This window comes from Scyliorhinus torazame, chromosome 5 (assembly GCF_047496885.1).
Source record: "Scyliorhinus torazame isolate Kashiwa2021f chromosome 5, sScyTor2.1, whole genome shotgun sequence".
Classification (NCBI taxonomy): Eukaryota; Metazoa; Chordata; class Chondrichthyes; order Carcharhiniformes; family Scyliorhinidae; genus Scyliorhinus; species Scyliorhinus torazame.
The window spans coordinates 173,696,793-173,712,114 of NC_092711.1; the positions used below are offsets into that span (position 1 = coordinate 173,696,793).

Here is a 15,322-nt window from a genome sequence, read left to right on the forward strand (position 1 = left end):
CCTAGTTCTGCTTTCACCCGCCAGTGGAAACAACCTGCCCGCATCTATCCTATCTATTCCCTTCATAATTTTATATGTTTCTATAAGATTCCCCCCTCATCCTTCTAAATTCCAACGAGTACAGTCCCAGTCTACTCAACCTCTCCTCGTAATCCAACCCCTTCAGCTCTGGGATTAATCGAGTGAATCTCCTCTGCACACCCTCCAGTGCCAGTACGTCCTTTCTCAAGTAAGGAGACCAAAACTGAACACAGGATACTCTCTCACTTGCATTGCAGCCAATCACTGACCGTTTCTTCCTGCCTCTAGTAGGTACTAGAAAGGGTTAATGAGCTACAATTTTCTGGAGCTCGGTGCACAACACAACATGAAGTAAGAGGATAGACTTCAGTCAACAGAACAAGAGACAGCTCCACAGTCACCTGGAAGCTGAGAGCTGGTGATCCAGAGTGAACGGACTGATCCACTGCCTTTGTTAATTATTGTGATTTTGTACTTATTACAATTAACTTAATAAATTCTGTGACAATATTCTTGTACCTGGAATGGTCTGTAACTAGTCAGGAGCTGCAGGTAACGTTCACAACACATTCTAACGTGTGATTGATTTGAATATTATAATTGAGATTGAAGCCAAACCCGGATCTTACAATAGGGTCAAATTTCACATTCTGTTTGGGTAACCTGCACCAACAGTGATGGCTTTTGTAAACTCCTTTTACAGGTTATTAGAAGGGGAGGAGTTACAGAATGAAATTTCACTCCAAACACCACATCAAGATGTGACAGAGTCACTCGATTCATGGGAGCTGAATATCATCGACCTTTGAATTTAGAATGAGAAATGTTCGTCTGTTCTTCTGCTGAAAGAGATTTTTAAACATCACTCAGTGTACAGACACTGAGCCAGGCTCATCCGAGTGAGGCATCACTAAAAAAATCCATTTTATATCTTGCAGCTCACCCAAAGATGGAAATTTCAGCACACATTTCTCCATCTTGTATTTTTTAATGTTTTGTTTGCCCGTTAAATATCCTCGACCTCTGGATGTTTCATTACAGAACTCAGCTCGAAGACATCAAAACTTGTATCCGGCCTTATCTGTGTGCCCCATTCGTCAATTCAACTTTGCAGCAGCTCAGTCCCAGCTTTGGAAACATCTTCATCTTTCTGTGAGGCCCCGGCCCCATTGACTGTGACAGGGTTCATACTGTCTCCCTGAGATTGTTGATGTAAAGTCACGTCAGACCCACACTGCCCGATTTCCACTCCAATTTATTTAAAGGTCCCAGAAGTCTGACTCCAACCTTAAATGTTGTTCTGACCCTGTCAGTAACATTGTTTTGGAACTCACTAGTACCACCACATAGGCAGTCATCAACATGCATCATAAAGATGCCCAAGAGTTTCCTGCCATGGTACCAATAAAGCACGGCAGCTTCTGCCTTCAGGTAGAGACAACCCGACTTGAACAAAACTGATCTAACTGAGAAGTGCCATACATTGAACAAAACATCGTTCAAAACATAGACAAACTTATTGAACTTCCAAAGTCTTCCATCTCCATCTGGCACCGTAGGAGGTTGTAGAAACACTGCCCTCTGGAGGTGATCCCCCAGCGCAAATGCAGCTTTTATGTTTCTTGACTGAAAGTTCCGGGAAAATGTCACGAAAAGGGCCAAAGAAATTTCAGAATGACCTTTCCACTGTGGGTGAGTCCACTCTGACCTCTTTATCTCCCAAAGCTTCTTCAAATCCCTGAGCCATTAACCGCACCTTGGGCCTTATAAACGCCATCCGGTTGGACCTTTTCTGTGCAGATCCATCGATGTGATGATGCTGGCTGACCCCCTATCTGGGACCTCTGAACACACGCCAAACTCTGTCCAACTGCCAAATCTTTCTGTTTAGCCTCCCGTACGCCTTTATCCCCTCATTTTTCGGCAGCTACAAAACCCTCTCGGTCACGGGGACCTCTGCATCACCCCCTAACATATCCTTGCCATAAAACCGACAATTCCCTGCCTGAAATGTTCCAGTTATTGAAATTACATTGAATGGATGTCAAAGAAACAGACCAGAAACAGCTCCCTGAGGTTCTGAGGAATCCCCAGTGGTCAGTCAAACTGAATTAAACACGGGTGGTATAAAACAAACAATACTCATCCGGTATCTGCTGTCCACGGGGACTTTCCTTTAATCAAAGCCGTCAGTGGATCCTGTTCCTGACATCAGACTGTTGTGGGACAAATGTCACTCAAAGTCCAGAGTTGGTTAAAGTTTGGGAATCTTTATTACAAACATGCAGGGAATGCTTCAGCAAACCGAAGCATCTCTGGGAGTAGTTACAATAACACACGTTTATACACAGTACAGTTGCAGCTGTTTTGTCTGTAAGTTAGTGGGAAAGTACAGGACGTAAAGGGAACAACTCGAAAACAGCTCACTTATTGGCTATAGTGACTTCATCTCTCACAAAACACATCCCGGGAAACAATAGCCAGACCAGTAATCCAGAGACCCAGGATAATGCAATAGGGATCCAGGTTCCGCAGATAGTGGAATTTAAATTAATTAAAAATCTGGAATTAAAAGATATCGATGACCATGAAAGCATTGTCGATAGTTGTAAAAACCCATCTGGTTTCTTTTAGATCCACCTGTAGTGGGGGAATAACACTATTTACCATCCAGGATAAAATAAATGTACTTCAGCCTTTGTGGATCATTTCAGTGGAAATGTGCTCTCCCCCAGGCTCAAAGAGCATCAGCCCACTGGAAGCAAAATCGTGAGACCGGCCAATCCAGCAGAAAGAAACCCTCCGACCCTCCCACTTCACCAAGTGTCAGAATGAACAAAGTTTGATTTGATTAAATTTATTCACATGCACCGAGGTCCAGTGAAACGTATTGTTCTGCGTACAATACAGACAGATAATTTTATGCATGAAAAAACATGGGACATATGATAAATACACAATTTAAATACGTAGACATCAGGTGAAGCATACGGAGTGTAGTGTTACTCAGAAAAGATGTGTGGAGAGATCTGTTCAGTCCATAAGAGGGTCATTCAGGAGTCTGGTAGCAACGGAAAGAAGCTGTTTTGAATCTGTTATTACGTGTTCTCAGACTTTTGTATCACCTGCCCAATGGAAGAGATTGGAAAAGAGAATAACCTCAGTGAAAGGGTCTTTGATTTTGCTGCCCGCTTTCCCAAAGCAGCGGGAGGTGTAGACAGAGTCAATGGATGGGAGGCGGGTTTGTGTGAGGGACTGGGCTGTGTTCACAACTCTCTGTAGTTTCTTAGTCTTGGGCTGAGCAGTTGCCATACCAAGTGTCATGAGAGTCCCTTTAAGAAATGTTTTTGTCTTATCACATGGCTTCAGTGATGTCATTGTGTGGGTGGAGCTGGGCTGTGGCTCTGGGAGTTGGTTTTACTTCTGCTTTGGTTTGGGGCTGTTTTGTGGTCTGTGTTTTTTGCTTTCGCTTTCACATTTTTGGCTGCTGTACTCAGAAAGAGGAGTATTTTGGCCTGTCTCTCTATCTTCATTTTAAAAGCTGTTTCCAGACTGCTTGATAACTTGAAAAGAAATAATTGCTTTCTGGAAGGAATTCAAACCTGCTGTTTTGGAAAGGAAACAAGAGCATCCAAACCAGGTCTTGAGTGCTGTGTGCTGGGCCACACCTTTGAAAAGGAGGTACTGCTTTATGGGATTTTGTTATTAAATTGGAACAGTTAAAGGGGGGAATTTATTAAGGGTTATACATAGATTACTGTAGCTGTGTGGGGTATTTATCTTTGTAATTTATAAAAATGCTTACTGTGTGTGTTTATAAAAATGTTAACTAAATTCATAGAATAAAGCTTGTTTTGATTAAAAGTGCTTGAGGCCTCTGTTGAATAACACCTGAAAGGCAGCCCTTGTGCTCATCGGAACCAAAATCAATAAACAATTGTAGGTCAGGTGAACTCCATGATATACTTTGGAGTTTTCTGAACCCTGGCCCATAACACAAGCTGTGATGCAGCCAGATAAGATGTTTTCTATGGTGCTCCTGTAAAGGTTGGTGCACCTGTAATAATTGGTAAAAGGCAATGATAATAATCTTTATAATTATCACAAGTAGGCTTACGTTAACACTGCAATGAAGTTACTATGAAAATCCCCTAGTCGCCACACTCTGGCGCCTGTTTGGGTTCACTGAGGGAGAATTCAGAATGTCCAATTCACCTAACAAGCACGTCCTTTGGGACTTGTGGGAGGAAAACGGAGCACCCGGAGGAAACCCACGCAGACAAGAGGAGAACATGCATACTCCGCACAGACGGTGACCCAAGCGGGAATCGAACCTGGGACGTTGGCGCTGTGAAGCAACAATGCTAACCACTGTGTTACCGTGCTGCCCATGTGGCAATCAATGTGGGCATGCTGAATTTCCTTAGTTTCCTGAGGAAGTATATGTTTCTTGGTTGTAGCGTCGATGTGGGTAGACCAGGACAGAATGCTGGTGATGTGCACACCTCGGAATTTGAAGCTAACCATCCCCACCTTGGCCCCATTAATGCAGAAAGGGGTGTATACAATGCTTTGCTTCCTGAAGTCAATGACCAGCTCCTTACTTTTGCTGACATTGAGGAAGAGATTGTTGTCATTACACCATGCCACTAGGTTCTCCATCTCCCTCCTATACTTTGACTCATCGTTGTTTGATATCCGACTCATTACGGTCGTGTCTTCAGCAAACTTGTAGATGGAGCGGGATCAAATTTTGCCACAGTCGTGTGTGTATCATGAGTGTAGTAGGGGGCTAAGTACGCAGCCTTGTGGGGCCCCGGTATTGAGGACTATCATGAAGGAGGTGTTGTTGTTTATTCTTACTGATTGTGGTCTATGTACTAGGAAGTCGAGGATCCAGTTGCAGAGGGAGGAGCCAAGCCCTAAGTTTTGGAGTTTTGATATGAGCTTGGCTGGGATTATGGTGTTGAAGGCGGAGCTGTAGTCAATCAATAAGAGTCTGATGTAGGAGTGCTTGTTTTCGAGATGATCCAGGGGTGAGTATAGGGTCAGGGAGTTGGCATCTGCTGTGGACATGTTGTGGCGGTGTGCGAATTGCAGTGGATCAAGGAATGCTGGGAGTCTGGAGTTGATGTCTCCAACATCTCAAAGCAATTCATAATGATCGATGTCAAGGCCACCGGACGGTATTCATTGAGGCACGTTGACTGCTTCTTCTTTGGCACCAGTATGATGGTGGTCTTCCTGAAGCAGGTGGGAACCTCGGAGTAGGGAGAGGTTGAGGATTCCGCAAACACACCTGCCAGTGGGTCAACGCAGGATCTGGGTTCATGACCTGGGTTCTCGTCTGGACCCATCGCTTTACGAGGGTTCACTTTCAAGAAGGCCAATCTGACTTTGGAGGCTGACGGTGGGTATGGGTGTGTCCAAGGCTGCTGGTACAGTTGACAACAGTTTGTTGGTTTCCTGCTCAAAACAAGCATCGAATGCATTGAGTTTGTCGGGAAGGGGTGCGCTGTTGCTGAAGATTCTACTCAGCTTTACTTTGTAGCCCGTTATGTTGTTTAAGCCCTGCCACAACCGACGAGAGAGTCCACGTCATTAGTCTGTGACTCTAGCTTAGTCTGGTATTGTCTCTTGGAGTCCCTGATGGCTTTGCGGAGGTCGTATCTAGATTTCTGTATAGATCCGGGTTGCCCGAGTTGAACGCCTCAGACCTGGCGCCCTTGATGTTTGTGTCGCAGTGGTCAAGGATGTTAAGGATGTTGGGGTCCCTTTCGGGACAGGAGATGTGTTGGTGGAATTTTGCCAGCACACTCTTGAGGTTGGCCTGGTTAAAGTCCCCGGCCACTATGCACAAGGCCTTCGGGTATTCTGTTTCACTGTTATTTATAGTGGTGTACAATTGATCAAGCGCCTTCTTCTAATCAAAGCCCCCTCCCTCCCGGCTTACTCACTCTTCCAACTTCTTCCATCGGGCAGGAGATACAGAAGTCTGAGAACATGCACAAACAGACTCTAAAACAGCTTTTTTCCTGCTGTTACCAGACTCCTAAATGACCCTCTTATGGACTGACCTCATTAACACTACACCCTGTATGCTTCATCCGATGCCGGTGCTTATGTATTACATTGCATACCTTGTGTTGCCCTATTATGTATTTTCTTTCATTCCCTTTTCTTCCCATGTACTTAATGATCTGTCGAGCTGCTCGCAGATGAATACTTTTCACTGTACCTCGGTACACGTGACAATAAACAAATCCAATCCAATCCACTTCACTTCCGCCTGGGGTGGGATGTAGACCGCCATGATGATGGCAGAAGTGAACTCCGTGGAAGGCAGTATGGATGGCACTTCACAGTCGGGTATTCCAGGTCCAGGCAGCAGTAGTTCGCCAGGGTCGCCACATCCGAGCACCAGGAGTTGACGAGGAGACAAACCCCTCCACCCACTCCAGGTTCAGTCCTGGATGTGGTTAACAGCAGGAAAAACAGCAGAATCTAACCCAACATCACTTGTGAACCCTTTGGTGTCTCAGCATGTTGGACGACTGTGTGAATCCCTCCCCACAGTGAGAGCAGGTGAATGGCTTCTTTCCAGTGTGAACTCGCTGGTGTCTCCGCAATGTGGATGATGTTCTAAACCTCTTTGTACAGTGAATGCGCTGGTGTTCCATCAGTACCTGAGAGCTTTTTGAAACCCACTCCCACAGTCAGAGCATTTAAAGGGTCTCTCATTGGTGTGAGTGACATTGTGGCTCAGCAAGTGATGACCGAGTGAATCTTTTCCCAGTCGGAGAGGTGAACGGGCTCTGCCCGGTGTGACCTTGCTCGTGTTTCATCAGGTTGGATGAGCTCTTTGCGCAGTGAGAGCAGCTGAACAGTCTCTCCTCAGTGTGAATGCGCTGGTGGGACATCAGTAGCTGTGAGCTTTTGAAACCCCTCCTGCAGACAGAGCATTTAAAGGGCCTGCTCTTGGTGTGAGTGACATTGTGGCTACGCAGGCCGGATAATTGAGCAAATCCCTTATCACACACAGTGCAGATGAAGGGCTTCTCCCCGGTGTGAAGTCGCTGGTGTGCCTGCAGGTTGGAAAACTGAGTGAATCCCATATCACACACAGTGCAGATGAATGGCCTCTCCCCTGTGTGAACACGTTGATGTGTCTGCAGGTGGCATAACCGAGTGAATTCCTTCTCACATACAGTGCAGGTGAATGGCCTCTCCCCGGTGTGAACTCTCTGGTGTCTCTGCAGGTGGGATAACTGAATGAATTCCTTCGCACAGTCAGAGCAGGTGAATGGCTTCTCTCCAGTGTGAACTCGTTCGTGTCTCCGCAAGTTACCAATGTCAGTGAATCCCTTTTCACACTGAGAGCAGGTGAAAGGCTTCTCTCCAGTGTGACTGCGTTGATGCCTTTCCAACCTGCATGGGGCTGTGAATCCCTTCGCACACACAGAGCAGGTGAATGGCCTCTCTCCAGTGTGACTGCGTTGATGCCTTTCCAGCCCATACGGGCCTTTGAATCCCTTCCCACAGTCCTCACATTTCCATGGTTTCTCCATGGTCCGGGTGATCTTGCGTCTCACCACGCTGGACGATCAGTCGAAGTCTCGTCCACACACAGAACACATATACAGTCTCTCCCTGCTGTGAATGGTATAGTATTTTTTCAGGCTGTGTAACTGGTTAAAGCTCTTTCCACAGTCAGTGCACTGGAACAATCTCACGTGGGTTTGTGTGTGTCTCAGTGCTTTTCCAAACAAACTGATGTTTAAAATCTCTTGAAGCAGACAGAATAGACAAACATTTCTCCTTCTAGATTCAAAGGTCGATGATATTCGGTTCCCAGTTCTTGACGTGATATTTAGTTTGAGAGATCCACCTCAAACCCCTCTCGTTCTAACTTCCTGCAAAAAGATTTTACAAAAATCATCACTGTCAGTACAGGATAGAAATTCAGAACAGACAATTCTAGTTTCTATCAAACATTGTTAGCTCTCTCTCTTTCCCTCAAATGCTCTAAATCTCGATTCCACACACTCTCCCTCCAGTCTCACTCTGCTGTATCTAATATTCACCCTCCCAATTCTCCTGAAGGCACTGATTCAGGCTGATCGATCTCTCCAAGCTCACTGCTTCCTGTCCTGGACACAGAGGCTGCCAGACAGATATATGTCTCTGTTACTGGATGATAAATGTGTGTAATATACAGACTGGATTCACTTCCTTCCCCTCCCAATTCTTATGAAGGTGCTGATTGGTGCTGATCAACAAATCTAAACTCACAAACAACCTGTACAAGAGTAGAGACTCTCCATCTAAGTATATTTACTGATTAGAGATGGGGTGATCCCGAGGAAGAATTTTATTTAGTCATGGAGTGGGCATGATCAGGAACCCACTGCCCACAAGGATTGTGGAAGTCGAGATGATCAATAATTCAAAATAAAATATGAAGAAAATAAGCTTTCAGGGGAACAGGGATATCGAGGGGGAATGGGACTGACTGGATTACTGTACAGAGAGTCAGCATTGACTTGAGCTACCAAATGGATTCTGTCAGTGCTGCAATGACTGTATGACTGGAAATATATAATGTAGGTACAGTACTATATTACAAAACTAGAAATAATAATACATGTATTTTGTTACAGAACCATCAATAATATATATAATACATTCCATATAACACTAGATATATCTCTGTCCGATATAAAAAATTTTAAAATTCATTTACGGGGTGTGGATGTCGATGATGAGGCCAGCATTTATTGCCCATCCCCAGTTGCCCTTCAGAAGGTGGTGATGAGTTGCCTTCTTGAACCGCTGCAGTCCTTGAGTTGTAGGTACATCCCCTGTGCTGTCAGGGAAGGAGTTCCAGGATGTCGCCCCAGCAACAATGAAGGAAGGGTGATATATTTCCAAGTCTGTCTGGTGAGTGACTTGGAGGTGAACCTCCAGGTAGTGGGGTTCCCAGTTATCTGCTGCTCTTGTCCTTCTAGATAGTAGTGGTCATGGGTTTGGAAGGTGCTGTCGGAGGAACCTTGGTGAGTTACTGCAGTGCACATTGTAGATGGTATACATGGCTGCCACTGTTCGTTGGTGTTTCGGAATGGGGAGCAGTCAAGCAGGCTGCTTTGTTCTGGATGGTGTAGAGCAGCATCTTGAGTGTTGTTGGAGCTGCACTCAACCAGGCAAGTGGTGATTATTCTATTACACGCCTGACATGTGCCTGGTATATGGTGGACTGGCTTTGGGGGTCTGGAGGTGCGTAACTCGCTGTAGTCTTTGGCCTGCCCTGGTGGTGACCATATTAATATGGCTAGTCCAGTTCAGTTTCTAATCAATGGTAACCCTCAGGATGTTGGTTGTGGAGGATTCAGCGATGCTAATACCACTGAAGGAGATGGTCATTGTCTGGCACTTGGTGCAGCACAAATGGAACTTGCCACTTATCAGCCAACATCTGGACACTGTGCAGGACATGCTGCATTTGGACATGGACTGCTTCATTATCTGAGGAGTCACGAATGGTGCTGAACATTGTGCAGTCATCCACAAACCCACTTCTCATCTTATGATGAAAGGGAGGTCATTGATGAAGCAGCTAAAGATGGTTGGGCCTAGGAGTGTGCCCTGAGGAACACCTGGAGCAGAGATGATTGACCTCCAACCACCACAACCATCTTCCTTTGTGCCAGGTATGACTCCAACCACCGGAGAGTTTTCCCCGATTCCCATTAACTTCAGTTTAGGTGGGGCTCTTTGATGCCATAGTCGGTCAAATGCTGCCTTGATACCAAGGGCAGTCACTCTCACCTCACCTCTGGCATTCAGCTCTTTTGTCCATATTTGAACCAAGGCTGTAATGAGGTCAGGAGCTGAGTGACCCTGGTTGGACCCAAACTGAGCGTCTGTGAGCAGGTTTTGCTGAGCAAGTACCACTTGATAACGCTGTTAATGACTCCTTCCATCACTTTGCTGTTGGCGGAGTGTATTCCGACAGGGAAGTAATTGGTTGGGTTTGATTGTCCTGTTTACTGTTCCCTTTAATGTCAGCCATCTCCTGGGGAAACCAGCCCTTTAAATGTGAACATTAGGAAAAAGACCATCATTTTCACCAGACAAATAAATGTGTCAAGCCGAGGGAGCAAAGGATGTCAATGTCTTTCAGACAGCCAGAGAGAGAGAGACCGCCAAGCTCTCCAGAGTCTGCACCCTCCCTGGATTCACTTCCTTTCCCTTCAGTTGCTGCAAGTCACCAATTGAAGGTCAGAATGAGACAATAAATGGTAAGAGGAAGAAAAGAAAGTGTTTTACTCACAGATGTTGCAGACAGGAGGAAGGTTCAGTCTGTGTGCAGCTCAAGCTCACCCAGGGTTGGCGGAACAACAGCTTTGCTCGGCAGAAACCTCCATGTCCAGCTTCCGCATTGAGACAATGGGGGAGCTCTGATTGGTGGAGGAGCAGAATCTTTCCGGTCCTCCCATCTTCCTATTGGTCAACACCTCAGCAGTAAGGTCAGCGGAAGTGAGCTCTCCTGCACATGCGCAGCGTCCCCTTCCCTTAGACATGCGCAGTCCCGGGTTAGAGGAGGGGTGGATCATCGACGGCCGGAACTGTCAGCCGGTTGCCTGGAAACCTTTTCTCGAGGATATGTGGGGGAAGGGGAACAATGGGTGGGGGCGGGACTCCCGCCTCTGCGCGCTGGGCAGTGACGTCACCTCGGAGCGGACTTATTGATTTAGAGGACGTACTCCTTTGTGATGTCACAATGTGGCGGTTGGACAATGAGTTTCAGACTAAAACCTCCTCCTCTGGGCAACATCTGGGAGCAAATCAATGTCCCCCCCTTTCAGAAGGTCATAAAATATAGGAGCAGAATTAGGCCATTCAACCCGATGAAAAATCTGTCTAACTCCTTCCTAAATGTGCTCACTGTCCCAGCTCCACCGCACTCTGGGGTAGTGAATTCCACAGATTCACAGCCCTTTGGGAGAAGCAGTTTCTCCTCAACTCTTCAGATTTTCCTCCCTCTTTTTTAAAATAATCTTTATTGTCACAAATAGGCTTACATTAACACTGCAATGAAGTTACTCTGAAAAGCCCAACTTCCTTTTCGACCACACACGGAGAATTCAGAATGTCCAAATTATCTAACAGCATGTCTTTCGGGGCTTGTGGGAGGAAATTGAAACACCTGGTGGAATCATAGAATTTACAGTGCAGAAGGAGGACATTCAGCCCATCGAATCGGCACCAGCCCCTGGAAAGAGCACCCCAGCCCAGCCCACGCCTCCACCCCATCCCCGTAACCCAATCAACGCACCTAACCTTTTTGGACACTAAGGGGAATTTATCATGGCCAATCCACCTAACCTGCACATCTTTGGACTGTGGGAGGAAACTGGAGCACCCGTACAAAACCTACGAAGACACAGGGAGAACATGCAGACTCCACACAGCCAGTGACCCAAGCCGGAATCGAACCTGGGACCCTGGAGATGTGAAGCAACTGTGCTAACCACTGTGCTACCATGCCGGCCATCTTATCCTAAGACTTATCCTTATCCTAAAGTTCTTTTCCTAAGAACCTCTTGTTCTGGAATGCCTGAAAGACGTGCTATTAGGTGAATTGAACATTCTGAATTCTCCTTCAGTGTACCCTAACAGGCGCCAGAATGATGCGACTTGTAACTTCATTGCCGTGGTTTAAAAAAAAATTTTAAGTACCCAATTCATTTTTTCCAATTAAAGGGTAATTTAGCATGGCCTGCATATCTTTGGGTTGTGGGGGCGAAACCCATGCAAACACGGGGAGAATGTGCAAACTCTGCATGGACAGTGACCCAGATCCAGGATCGAACCTGGTACCTCGGTGCCATGAGGCGGCAGTGCTAACCACTGTGCCGCCATTGCGGTGTTAATGCAAGCCTACTTGTGACAAAAATAAAGATTATTATTATTAAGTGGGAGTAGCCTCTCCAAGGCAGCCTTCAGGATGCGCGACAATGCCAAGCAGAAACTTATAGCCAAGTTCCGCACACACGAGTACGGCCTTGACCGGGACCTTGGATTCATGTTGCATTACATTCACCCCCCGCCCCCCACCACCACCATCTGGCCTGGGCTTGCAAAATTCTACCAATTGTCCTGGCTTGAGACAATTCACACCTCTTTAACCTGTGATTATCCCTCTCTCCAGTCACTCAGTCTGGACCTGTAAGGATTAATTACCTGCAAAGACTCGCATTCAAAAGTAACGTCTTGTATCATTGACTTTGTCTATGTATATGTTTCTGGAACCCACCTCTTCATTCACCGGAGGAAGGAGCTGTGGTCCGAAAACTAGTGATTCGAAACAAACCTGTTGGACTTTAACCTGGTGTTGTAAGACTTCATACTGTGCTCACCCCAGTCCAATGTCGGCATTACCATATTAAAGTAAAGGGGCAAACTGGCAGCCCGGTGGCACAGTGGTTAGTGCTGCTGCCTCACGGCGCCGAGGTCCCAGGTTCGATCCCGGCTCCGTATGGAGTTTGCACATTCTCCCTGTGTTTGCGTGGGTTTCACCCCCACAACCCAAAGATGTGCAGGGTATGTGAACTGGTAATGCTAAATTGCCCCTTAATTGGAAAAAATAAATTGGGTACTCTAAAAAAATTTTTTAAAGTAAAAGGGCAAAGTCTATTTATTGTTTAAGGGATACATTCCTAATAAAAATAGTGTTTATCCATTATTGCTTCTAGTTTTTTGCAGTAAAAGATATAAAACCTGAAGTTTTTGCCTGATGACTCTTTAATTTGTTCACTGGGTTTAGAATTTATTTAAAGTTACTTATCTTTTCAGAAATCTTAAACAGTTGATTTAGAGCTACAAGTTTCAACTTCCCATTAAGCCTCAGGCAACTTCTGTCTCTCTATTGCCCATGTCAATGACAGCCCAGTAACAGAGCGGAGGACTGGATATGCCGTCACTCCCTGTAGGAGCTGGAATCAGTAGAAAGAAGAACCATAGTTTCTGGTTGAGCTTTGTGTTATCTGTCTGACCATGATGACCATATATAAATAGCTAAACAGGTAATATGTTGTGATGAGGGTTTAGAAACAAACCCTGGGTAGACCTGTTCATTGAAGCTGTGGGCTTGTCAGCTGTACAGTGAAACCAGGCATCCAACAGCCACAGAGACCTCTAATATTGGACACTGGGTTTAACCCTGTTCTGTATTAAACAGACCTATCTGATACTGGCGGTGATATAGTTAATCTGACCCTTCATTCAATTCCAAAAGTGAATAACATTGATTCAAGCACAGTGATTACTCTGTTAATCTGTGAACAAAGTGGTGTCAGTTCATGCAGATCTCTGTCTGAACTCGATTTCATTACTTATTTTTGTTACTGACTGGTCTAGTGTCCAATCTAAAAGGACGGTAGCACAGTGGTTAGCACAGTCACTTCACAGCTCCAGGTTCAATTCCCGGCTTGGGTCACTGTCAGTGTGGAGCCTGCACGTTCTCCCCGTGTCTGCGTGGGTTTCCATCGGGTGCTCCAGTTTCCTCCCACAGTCCAAAGATGTGCAGGTTAGGTGGATTGGTTGTGATAAATTGCCCTTAGTGTCCAAAAAAGATTAGCTGGGGTTACTGGGTTACGGGGGTAGGGTGGAGGCATGGGCTTAAGTAGGGTCTCCTTCCAAGAGCCAGTGCAGACTCGATGGGCCAAATGGCCTCCTTCTGCACTGTAAATTCCATGATTCCTTCTCTGACACAGCTTTTTGATTTGTGTTTCCTGTCTGCAAAACCTCTCTGCTCATCGCCTGGGAAAGGTGATTACAAAGGACATTGTTGTAAGTAAAGGGTAGAAATCCAGAACTGACAATTCTAGTCATCAGAGAACATACTTTTCCCTCTCAAACTATAAATCACTGTTCCCCACACACTCCCTATTGATCATTGATCGAATACATCCTCCTATCACATTACCATGGGCACCTCACCAACAGAGAGACAGGAAGGTGCTGGAGGATGGACTGGAAATGGGGCTCTACCAATCAGTGCATGAGGTTTGGGACGATGTGGGGGGGTTATGGTATCGTGACCCACAGGGTTCAGTTCTCATGTCCAAAGCAAGGAGTCATGGGAACAGGGTACAAAGAGACACAATTTGGATCCTGAACATTGTGAACATCCTTTTACTTTGGTTGTCTTTGATCCTCAAGTCATTCTGTCTTTATCATCTTGTTTGTTTCATTAATTAATATTTATTATAAAAATGTTGATTTTTCGGACTTTTCATGATTAGATTGATGCACTTGCGGGAAAGTGGGTGAGAGGGGTTGACAGGCTCTTTTTAAAAATAAATTTAGAGTAGCGAATTATGTTTTATCCAATTAAGGGGCAATTTAGCAGAGCCAATCCATCAATCCTGCACATCTTTGGGTTGTGGGGTGAGACCCACGCAGACACGGGGAGAATGTGCAAACTCCACACGGTCAGTGACCTGGGCTGGGATTGAACCCGGGGCCTCAGCGCCACGAGGCAGTGGTGCTAACCACTGCACCACTGTGCCATCCCTGGCAGACTCTTTTATCAGAAAGTGAGTCCCTCCAATGTAATTGGCAAAGGAGCCAGAGAGAGAGATGAGATTTTATTTTTGACACATGAAGTGTGTGTGATTCTCTAATTTTGGAGATGCACTCATCCAGGTAACTGGAGAGTGACCCATCACACTCCTGACCTCTGGATAATGGATAGGCTTTCAGGAGTTCGGAGGTGAGTGACTCACAACAGGATTCCCAGCCTCTGACCCATCCTTGTAGCCACAGTATTTATATGGCTAGTCCAGTTCAGTTTCTGGTCAATGGTAATGTTGATAGTGGGGTAAATGGGGTGGTTAGATTCTCATGAGGGAGGTGGTCATTGCCTGCCATTTGTGTGGCTCAAAGTTACTTGCAGGACTGCAGAGCTCAGATCTGATCCATTGGTTGTTGGATTGTTTAGCTCTGTCTGTTGATTGCTGCTTTTGATGTTTGGCATGCAAATAGTCCGGTTTCATTCTTAATAACACTCCTGCCTCGCAGTGCAGGAACCCGGATTCAATTCCAGCCTTGGGTGACTGTCTGTGTGGAGTTTGCATATTCTCCCCGTGTTTGCAAGGGTTTCCTCCATCGCTCTGGAGTCCTCCCATAGTCCAAAGATATACAGGTTGAGTGAGGTTATGGGGATATGGCAGAGGAATAGACTGAGGTAGCTGTTCTGGGTACGGTTGGTGCAGACTCGATGGGCCGATTGGTCCCC

General features: G+C 45.9%; 1 protein-coding gene across 1 annotated transcript in view; it reads left to right on the forward strand.

Moving 5' to 3' along the window:
* LOC140418051 (uncharacterized) overlaps positions 1-15,322 on the forward strand; it is an 80,364-nt gene that overhangs the window by 18,568 nt on the left and 46,474 nt on the right. The gene's annotated exons all lie outside the window — the stretch shown is intronic.